The sequence below is a fragment of the Grammomys surdaster genome, unplaced genomic scaffold (genome assembly GCF_004785775.1).
Source record: "Grammomys surdaster isolate TR1022 unplaced genomic scaffold, NIH_TR_1.0 150, whole genome shotgun sequence".
NCBI lineage: Eukaryota > Metazoa > Chordata > Mammalia > Rodentia > Muridae > Grammomys > Grammomys surdaster.
In genome coordinates, this window is record NW_021604608.1 from 8,814,023 (window position 1) to 8,824,502 (window position 10,480).

The following is a 10,480-nucleotide window of genomic DNA, read 5'->3' on the forward strand; positions in this document are numbered from 1 at the left end:
GGCGGGCGGTGACGAGGCCGGCGGCTGCGGGCGGAGTGCGGCCGGCGCGCGGGGCGGTGGGCACCGTGCCCGCCGCGCGCCCCCTCGGCGGGCCTGGCCGGGATCCCGGCGCAGCTTTGTTCCCCGTGGCCCGCGTCGCCTGTCCGCCCAGCCGCTGCCCTGGGCGCCCGAGCGCTTTGTCTCTGCGCGCTGCCCCCCGCTACTCTGCCCCCGGCCCTTTGTTTCGCCGCCTTAGGCGCTCGGTGGGAGCCGCTGCGCGCCCCGCATCCCCTCTGCACCTCCGCTCCACTGTCCTTCCTCCGGTGCCTCTTTGTTGTATCCTTCTGTTCAGTAGCCGGGTGACCTGCCACAGCCCTGGCACCAGATTCCTGCCGTTCTCTTTCTTCCATTGTCTTTCTCGTGTGTATCCCGTCTCACCTTTTTCTCTTTGGTCCTTAGTTACCCCCTAGAGGCTTTGTCTCCCCTATGTAGTGTCTCATTCTCTTAGCATCCCCTTCCACTCGCGTCACTGCTTGTTTGATTTATCCACTGCCCACTGTGTCTGTCTGTTGAACTGTCTCAGCCCCGGGGACTCCATCTGGTGCTTCTAAGTGCACGCAGACTCTACGGTTTGCTTTTGTTGTGTGAGTCTGGGAGATGCTTAGAGATACTTAAGTTTGCTCCTCCGCGCCCCTCCTTTCCTCCGCACCCCTTTCTCTTGGGATCACACCCCTACCCACCCCCATGCGCCTTTCTCTTGGGATTAAAACGACCCCACTCTTCTTTGCCATCTTTCTGGGCCCATGATTGTTTTGCTTGGTAACAGTAGCGCTGGAAAAGGATCTAGATTTCTTGATGGTTATTGCTCTCCCACCATTGACTTCTCACGGCCCAGGCCAAGGGCATCCGCTGTAGCGTTTCACCTGGGTTACCTGAGGGTTCTTGGTGGTGGTGGGGGAGTGTATTTTAAAACTGTTAGAAGTAGACTCGAAGTAGTTTCAGATATTCGCAGTGGATATGCATTAGGTGTGAATAGGAGGTGAATGAATTTTGATGTTGAAAACTTGTGAATGTTGGGATGGAGAAGTTTATCATTTTTTTCTGGAATCTGTATCTACAGTTTTAATTACTTTTCTACCCCTGCTTTATAGGGAGGAGACATCTGGTTTGGGAATTTGATCAATGACTTGCTTATTCATAATTTAAATGAGTTTACCATTTATGATTGTTTGACTTTGCAGTTTGTGCTTTTTACATCTGTGGATGTGTGGCAACTTCTATTCCGACGTTGGGAATCAGGTGCCAAAGAGCAGAGGGTAGTTTTGGTTTGAATACTGCTTTGAGAATCTTTGTGGAATACATTAATTTCGGCAGTCAAAAGACTGGTAGCTTTTAGTTTGGTTATCTTAAAGGTACTTCCTTATGTTACCTGAGCATTAAGTTGTTTTTAGCTCTTATTGTTATGGTAATGTTAAAAGCTCCCGTGATGGGGGGGGAGGGGGGTGTGGTGTAGGATATTGTATTTACTAATGGCCTGAATTATTGTATCTATCGGGTTGAAATAACGTGTCAGGGTTGTTAATAGTGAATGTATTGTTCAGAAATTTTTTTCTACTAGTTGATCACTACTTTTATAGGATACATTACACATAAAATCATATGCAGCTTCATCTCTATAAAGTTGTGCACAAAGAGCTGTTGAAGAGGGCATAATAGATGAGGTCTAAGGAATGCTGGCGTTTTGGGAAACTTTTTTTAAAAAAGTGATTATTAGAATTAATAGGTTGAATACGGTGTAAACCACATTTTATGAACAATATGTGAAGTTGTGAGAATTTGCATTTGTCTCATACATAACTCGAGGTTAAAATTGGGCACACACTGGTTCTGATCGTGAGCACAGTGCAAATGCTGTATAATAATGCAACATAGTTTGTTCTGACTTGTGCATTTAAGAATGCACAAAGACACCATAAAGTTAGTTTTACAACTTGAGTTGTGTTGTTTCTAAGCATGTGAGACTTTTATACTTTTATCTTAGCCAAAAGAATGAGGAATGTAAGAATTTTCATGAAATAAAAACGGTGCCTTAACTTAGACAGTCGGGTATTTGGAAATATAAATGAACGGTGGCTGGGAAACTTTCTGAGTATTGATCATTTCAACTTTAAACTTATTACCCCAACATATTTGTAGGGACTCGTTCTATTACATACTTCTAAGCACTCATTTTTAAGCAGTTAAGTTTGTGTAAAAGCTACTTCTTGGTGTATACTCACAGACTCCTATGGTCTCTTAAATGGGTAAAATAAAAAAGAGCGTCTATCAATAGACGTAACTCATTAGATAATCTTTGGCATTATGGATGAGTCTGGCATTAGAAGAAAATGGTTATATATTTAAAGATCTTACATGTTTTAATTCTGAGGTTTACTCAGTTTTAGAAGTAAGACTTGGCTTGAAAGCAAGCACTGTTTTACATTTTGCTTCCTCCTAATACTAAATTCATGTTATTTCAGCTAGGGGCAGTATTTTCTCATGGATTGACTAAAAATTGTTATTTTTGGCGTTTGACTTTGTGATTATTTCCAAGATATTTTGTTTCCTCTGCCAGCTTCCTAACTGTGTAGAATGGGAATGGAGTAACTTACCACATCTGTAGAGGTGCACCCTAGGCTCTGCAGAGCCCCTTGGATGAACAGTGTGCTTAAGGTCTAGGAACTGTTACTGGAGTGAGCTGATGTGAAGTAGGTCATATTTTATAGGAAAGTCAAGTAGGAGGCTATGAACTAACTTCTTGGCAAGTTACAGGAGTGACAGTGGAATGAAAGAAAAAACCAACTATGTATTATTGTAGTTTGTATAAAAGATATAAATTTAGAGGGGGAGGGTCAAGCAAAAAACAAGCTTGTGTAAGAGATGGAAGATATATCAAACTGACACATTGTAAAATTATGGAATGCCCTTTATTGATTTCTGTATGTAGTAATACTTTATTTTTTATATATTTTAATTTTAAAAGTTTTATTGTAGTGATACTTTTTAAAAGATAGTACAAAGTATTTTTTTGCACTCTTAGCCTGAAAACTTTTATATCTGCCTTATTTTTTTATATCTGCCTTATATTTTTGATGTTTTGAAGACTATTTTCTGATCACTAGGACATGATTTTAGACTTGGCTCTTGGTTTTAGGGAGTTTTTCTGCACTTGACATTTTGTAGGTACTTCCTGATGAAACCCATTGTTCCTTTATTTTGATAGCTGATAGTCAGGTGTCATTTAGATCCCCAGTCAAAGTCTTGGGTTTCCTCTCTCACTAACCTCTACTTGTGAACCTTTGAGACAGGTTGCACCATGCAGCCTAGGCTGCCCTGGTGCTTAAGATACACCTGCCTACGCCTCTCAGTGCTGGGATTACATGTGTGCACCTATCTGATGAGCATTTACTGTTTTTCTAATTACTAAGAACTGATAGTTTTACCTCCTAAGGAACTCCTTTAATCTGTCTTCATCCATGACACAGTGCATGCTGACATCACTTCCCACCTATTTTACCACAGGCCCCTTTTCTCTTCTAGATTCACCTCTGTAGCTTCCCCAAGGCAACAGCCCTGTGAATCAATCACTCTAGTTTAAAAAGCTTTCAATGGCTCCCCCTGCAGCCTTCACTAGGAGAGGCAGCAGGCTAGAGGGCTTTGAAGTTCTATTTGCTCTGTGCTGGGTTCCGATTCTATTTTTCTTTCCACTTAAATTTCTGTAATATTATCAGGCTGGCCTATCGTTTCCTCTCCCAACAGTTGCAAGATAATTATTCCCAAGTTAAAGGGTTGTGACAGTTAAATAAAATAATAGATGAAATGTTTAGTAGATTCAAGGCACATACTTAGTGCTTTAGAAAAGTCTTTGCTATCATAGCAGGTTTTCCATAGCTATTTCATGATGCTTTCTTCAGCTAAATTGTTCTTTCTCATCTTAATGTTCATATTTAAGAACTTGGAGTTCCAGCCAACCTAGGCCCAGCAGTTTAACACATCCCTAAATTTGAAAAAATAATATAGGTTATTCTTTGAGACTGAGATCAAGGAGTAGTCTAATCAGATATATCAGGCTCATGATTGGTGTAATTCTATTTTATTTTAATTTTTGTATTGTTTTATTTGTTTTGGTGCTTTCAGAATTTTACTTTTGTTCTGTGTGTGTCAGGGTTTTGCCTGCATGTATGTCTGTGTGGATGTCAGATCTTCATGAGAGCTATAAACAGTTGCAAGCTGCCCTGTGGGTGCTAGGATTTGAATCTGGGTCTTCTAGGAAGAGCAGTTAGCACCCCAACCAATGAGCCATCTCTTCAGCCCCTGGTATAATTCTCTAGGAACTATGTTACTAAATTGTAGTGTAATTATTATACTCAAACCATTTCCTTTTAATCATTTATATACTATATTCACAAGTGTGCCCAGTACTTGGTAGAGAGTCAGAAAAAATTTTAAATAGAAGATTTACATTGCTTTACAACACGAGTGTAACATGGCTATATAGTCTGAATTAAGTATATATAAATTACTCTTGTAGTAAGATACTCATGGGGCTGGGGAGAGATGGCTCAGCGGTTACACTGACTATCCTTCCAGTAGGTTCTGAGTTCAATTCCCAGCAACCACATGGTGGCTCACAACCATCTGTAATGAGATCAGATGCCCTCTTCTGGTGTGTCTGAAGAGAGTGACAGTGTACTCATAATAAGTAAGTAAGTAAGTAAGTAAATAAATAAATAAATAAATCTTTTTTTAAAGACGCTCATGTATCTCTAGTTTATGATTCTGTTAGGAAACTGTTGCTGATGTACCCAAAGGAATTAGTGTTTTCAGCCTCAGGCTGTCACAGTATTAGCAAGCATAGTGAGGTTCATAAAAATGCCTTTTAGACAATAGAAAACACTGCGTAAGTTGTTTGTCCAGTAATGACAAGTATATATTTCACATTGTGATTTTTATGTGATTGGTTATCAAGTAGCTCTTAAGAGGTTATTTACTTCTTTATTCAAAGACAAGACTTTTGGCCTGGGAGGATATGAATGAGTCTCAAATGCTAGCACTCCAACTTTGGGGAGGTTGAGATAGTAGATCCTTGAAGCTCTATTGGCCAATTATTCTAGTCACCTTGGTGAGAGGTTTCAGGCAAGAGAGAGAAAGGTGGGGGGAGAGGGGAGGAGGGAGGGACACACACAGACCCCATCTTTTAAAAAAGAAAAAAAAAGATAGATAGTGCCTGAAGAATGACACCAGAAGTTGTCCTTTGACCTCCTCACATGTTTACACTTAGGAAGACACCCATGTCTGTAGCCCAAGCTAGCTTAAACTCATGATCTTCTTCAGTGTTGGCATTATAGATCTGTTACCACCATGCCTAGCTAGTTCCATTTTTAAGTGTTAGATGCATAAAAATGTACATGGAACCTTAGGGCACTCTGTACATGCCACAGACTCAAATTAATGATCTATGGGGAAATTCATCTTTAGGAAAGATTGCTCACTGGTAATTTCTTCATCATTAATTGTAAAATAGAGACTTATGCTTTCATTGTATTTACCTGCCAGGCACATTGTGACTGTTTCACATGTGAAATTATAAAAGTCTAATAAAACAAGGTGTGAGTGATTTGTAAATATTAAAATATGGAGCTATTTTATTTAGTCAGTTTCCTTGATAACCCTTCATGCACAAAGCTCACGATACACTTTTCTGTTGCATCCTGTGGTTTGTGGGTCGTGTTTTAGGAAGGCAGCAGTGTGTTTAGTACATGGGGCGGCAACCCTGGAGATATGGCTTTGACATTTTGAGCAGACATATTTGGTAAATTACTGCTTCACCAGAGGTGTTGTCATTGAGTCACCCTCAACTTTGGAGTTTACTTCTTGCTGCTCATAGATCTGCTTGGACAACAATAATTAAGGAATGTTGACTGCCCAGCTGCTACTATCTTTCAGATACTCTGTCTGCAGTTCTGGACGCCTCTTAGAGTCTGGCGTTACATCATGATGTTGCTTATGCCTCATTAGGCCTGCTGCTGCTTTGGTGAATGAAATCATGGTCTAATGGTCTGAAAAATTTATTTTTCAGGCGTACATAACAGATTTATGGGGATGGGGGAAGTATAAGTGGCAGTAATTGTCTTATCTGTGTAAATATTTGTGTAAATTTGTTGAGTTGACAAAATGCACAGAGGTACACACAGCATCTGTTCAGATTGGCGAACTCTCAGGCAGTATTGGGTATAAACTATTTTAAGTTTATATATAAAAAGACAAACCATTTCTTATGCATTGTAAGTTTCAAAGGCATGAACTGAAAGTGCTGTCTGCATCTGATGTATGTGAAATAGAATACATTAACACTAGAAAAATCACTAATAATATCCCTATATTTCTATAGTATGTTTTGTTGACACTAGAACTGATTTGCATTTTTAATTAGATAGTCTAAATTGCTAAAATAGTTTCTCATAAAGTCTCCTATGAAAGTATTACTTTCTGAACGTATTAGAGAATATAATAGAAACAGACTGCATTATAAAGCATAGAGCTGGTGTTATAGGGCCTTGTAACAGACATTACTAGCTTCAGACTGGTTTGCATTAGATACTACAAAGGTATTATCCCCCTCCTGCAAGCTCATAAAGGTCATATGCAGGCATATTGATTCAAATCCTATTTTTGGTTCTAGGTGTAAGAAGTTTCCATGCCAAAAAAACAGTTAATTCTATACCAAGTTCCTAATCCTTACACCAGTTGGAGTAAGCAGAAACATGGAGGTCCCAAGACATGACGAGTAACTAGGGAAGCTAGGTTCTTCCCTTAATATGTTTCATTAACAAGTGTAAGAAAGAGACAGTTGTTGAGTACTTCTAAGTAAAGGACCCCCGTGACAGTCTCCTTAAAGTGTCCAGAGTGCTGTGTTGAACATGATTTAGTGGGAAGTATCCAGATAATTACTATTAAGGTAATATTGTGGTCAAGGCTGAGATGCATGTCTATGTATAGTGAGTGTTGGTAGGGACACTGGTGAGAGGTGTTTATAGTAAAGATGGGTGGTAATAGGGAGTCTTAATTAAGCCAGAAGTGTATGTAGTTTGGGCTCTTTGGAGAAACTTGTCAAGCCAAATGAGGGATTCAGAGAGTAGGTGCAGGTTTTAGTTGATCCAAGGCTGGTTGTACTTGTAAAGTAGATTGGAATTGGTGGCAAGGATAAGGAAAACATAGGCAAAACAGCCTTGTGTAAGGCAGGGTGGTATAGGGAACTATGGGATCAGCGTGTTCTGTGTCACTGAAATAGATCCTAAAATGAACACGCTTAGTCTTTGTTGTGTTGGTGTATTCAATACAGCAAGGGCTATAAAATACCTTGCTCAGTTTTGGAAGTAGCTATTTAAGAAATAGTTTGATTTCCCCCTTTTTGTAATGTGGAATTTTCATATGAGAGGGGGATTTGGAATATATCAAAATGTTTTAAGTTATTTAAGAAATATCAAAATACTCACTTATGCTTATCTCTTGCTGTGACAGTTAGCATCGTTCTGCAGGTGTAGATTTGTTTGTGTTGATTATCTGTCTAAATCTTTCTGTGACCTCCCAAAGGACTGGAGCTGTTTTATATGTCTCTAATAACAGTCCGTCTCCCAGATTACTAAACTATACGAATGGCTGTGTCTGAAGGGGTTTAATTATATGTAACATTTGCCACTAGGTGGCACTTGGTCTAAATGATAAAGCTGGAATTCTGCAGAGTCAATTTTCTACTTAAATGATACATATATAAACTTACTCTTGGATTATATTCACCATTCGGCATTTCTGGACTGTATTGTTTGAAATGGATATGAAACCTATCAAATAAAAAACCCTGAGTGTTAAAAAAATAGAAAACAGAACACTGTTAGACTATGTCCCATAGATACAACCTTTTGCAGAAGGCTTTTTTGTTGGTTAGACTGTGGATTGCGTTAAAGGAGGAGAGTGGGGGCAGTGTGAGTTAATTGGAGGGTGTGATTTTTTTTGACCCACTTCCTTACCCCAGCTCTGTATTCTCATCACTGTTCTAATCTCTGTTTTTCAGTAATGTGCCTCATGATGATAACTGCATCCTGAGTTGTATCACTGTATGTAGAAGCCATTAGATTCAGGGAACTTAAGAACTGAAAAAGATCTTACGAATTTCATGTTCTAAAATCCTTATTCATTTTATCAGCCACAGGCAGATTAGATAGTTGACTGGTGGATAGGTTGAGAGGGTCAATGACTGAGATCCTTCTCTTGGTGTGTATGTGTGTGTGTGTGTGTGTGTGTGTGTGTGTGTGTGTGTGTGGTATATGCTTGTGTTTTCACTTTTTTTTTTTTTAATTCATGCCACTTAGTGATCCGTTACTGTGTCAGGTTCTTTATTTGTGTGGACCAAGATGCAAGCGAGTTCTTTAGCCTTCAGGACAAGTGGAGTGCCCCTGCCCGCACTGCTGTGCAGTTGTTGGTCTTCCTCCTTTGCTGTCATCCTGTTTTTATTTTTGATTTTATTTTTCTTTTGAAACAAGGTCTCAATGCGTAGTCCAAGTTGGCCTTGAATTGATTATCTATCCCAGGCTGTCTCAAATTCACTGCAGTCCATCTGCCTCAGCCTCCTTCTTGCTAGCATTACAGTCCTGTACTGCCATATCTTGTTTTTGTACTTGGAGACAGCAATTTCCGGTGTAGGTTTGGCTGGCTGTGACTTGCTACTGTAGCAGAGCCTGGTCTCCTACTTAGCCTCCTGCCTTAGTTTTCCTTCCCTCAGTGGGTTTATAGTCGTGAATCCCACATCCAACTGAGGTCTTTTAGTCTTGATACTATTTAGGATGCATTTTCTATTTCTGACTGGCTAAAGAGGCCTCTTAGGAGTATGGCCTCCTTATTGCATACATTCTTACCCACCAAGGACGTGATTCCTCCTGCCTCATTCCTCTCCTCTTTACCATCTTACTTAGTTTGCACCTGGCTGTCCCTAGAAGAAGATGGAAGGGCAGAGGGTGAAAGAGAGACTTTTTCCACACATGGAAAAACACTACAGCTTTTATGTTTAGTGTTTAAGTTTTATGCTGGAAAACTTACTGGCTTATAAACTTGATGATGAACATGCACCCATTATTCTGGTGTATATGCTAAGACACTACTCTTAACTATGGAGTTATTAAATCTTTTGTGTCTGTCATCTTACTTATGCAGATGTCAAGAAAGTGAATTTAATTTATTCTGGCATTCAAAAATAGTGGTGATAGGATTTGGTAAATCACTTTCAGTCTAATAATGAATGCCATTATTTGACTAAATGGATTGCTGGTTCACTGATGTAGTTTTTTTTGGTTTTGTTTGTTCTGTTTTTGTTTTGTTTTTAGTTGACCCTTGTAAGGGTTATTTCATTAATATGGGCATCTGTTCTTTAACTTGACCTCTATTATATTCAGTGTACATTTTGCACATACAATTTGGTGACATGTCATTTATTTAAACCTGTGGTTTCTTAGTTGCAACTCCTGAAAATTGTCGGTTGGTAAATTAGATAATTGTTAAATTACATAAGCACTCACTCTGTAGACCATATTGGCCTGAACTCAGAGATCCACCTGCGTCTGCCTTCTGCGTCTTGGGACTAAAGGTGTGGGCCAAATTTAAACCTGGATTTATCTGCTCTCTGTGTCTTGGCTCTTTCCATAGTTAACTTTGTGTAGCTGAACCTTTCCTTTTCTTTCAAACCCCTGTCCTTGTGCCCTTGAGGCAAGCATTCTACAGGTTAAATACTCCTGAAAATTTTTCTTAAGGACTAATGTCACATTAGTATGTGCTTTATTCTTTTGCTGATTGAAAAAATTTTACAAAAAAATTAAAAACTAATATAAATATCTTTTTGAGTGAGCCGTTGTCTTTTCATAACAAGAAATAACTTGTTAATATTTGTGAATATATTCTTTAATTTTTTAATAAATGCAAATAACATTTTATATTTAAAATGTCAACAGATAGCCATCAATATTAAAAAGATGAGGGGTGGGCTGGATAGGTGGCTCAGTCGTTAAGAACACTTGTTTTTTTGCTTTGAACCTGGGTTTGATTCCCAGCATCCGTATGTAGCTCACAAATATCTGTAAATTCAGTTCCAGAGGTCAGTGTCCTCTTCTGGCCTTCATTTGCACCAAATACAAGTGACACACTGACATATTTGTAGGCAAAACATCCAAACAGTGCAGTAAAATAGTAATAGTAAAAAGATCAGGGAGTTGACAGAGTCCTCAATGAAGTCCTTAAGTACTGGTGAGATCTATCTCTGTCTATGGAGAGTTGAAGGTCACAGTGTTTTAGCCTCACACACTACTCTGCTTCTGCCCACCATCTGTAAGCTCCGCACCTGCACCCATGCCCACCATCTGTAAGCTCCGCACCTGCACCCATGCCCACCATCTGTAAGCTCCACACCTGCACCCAT

General features: G+C 39.5%; 1 protein-coding gene across 2 annotated transcripts in view; it reads left to right on the forward strand.

The window, feature by feature from the left end:
* Rbpj (recombination signal binding protein for immunoglobulin kappa J region) overlaps positions 1-10,480 on the forward strand; it is a 63,161-nt gene that overhangs the window by 846 nt on the left and 51,835 nt on the right. The gene's annotated exons all lie outside the window — the stretch shown is intronic.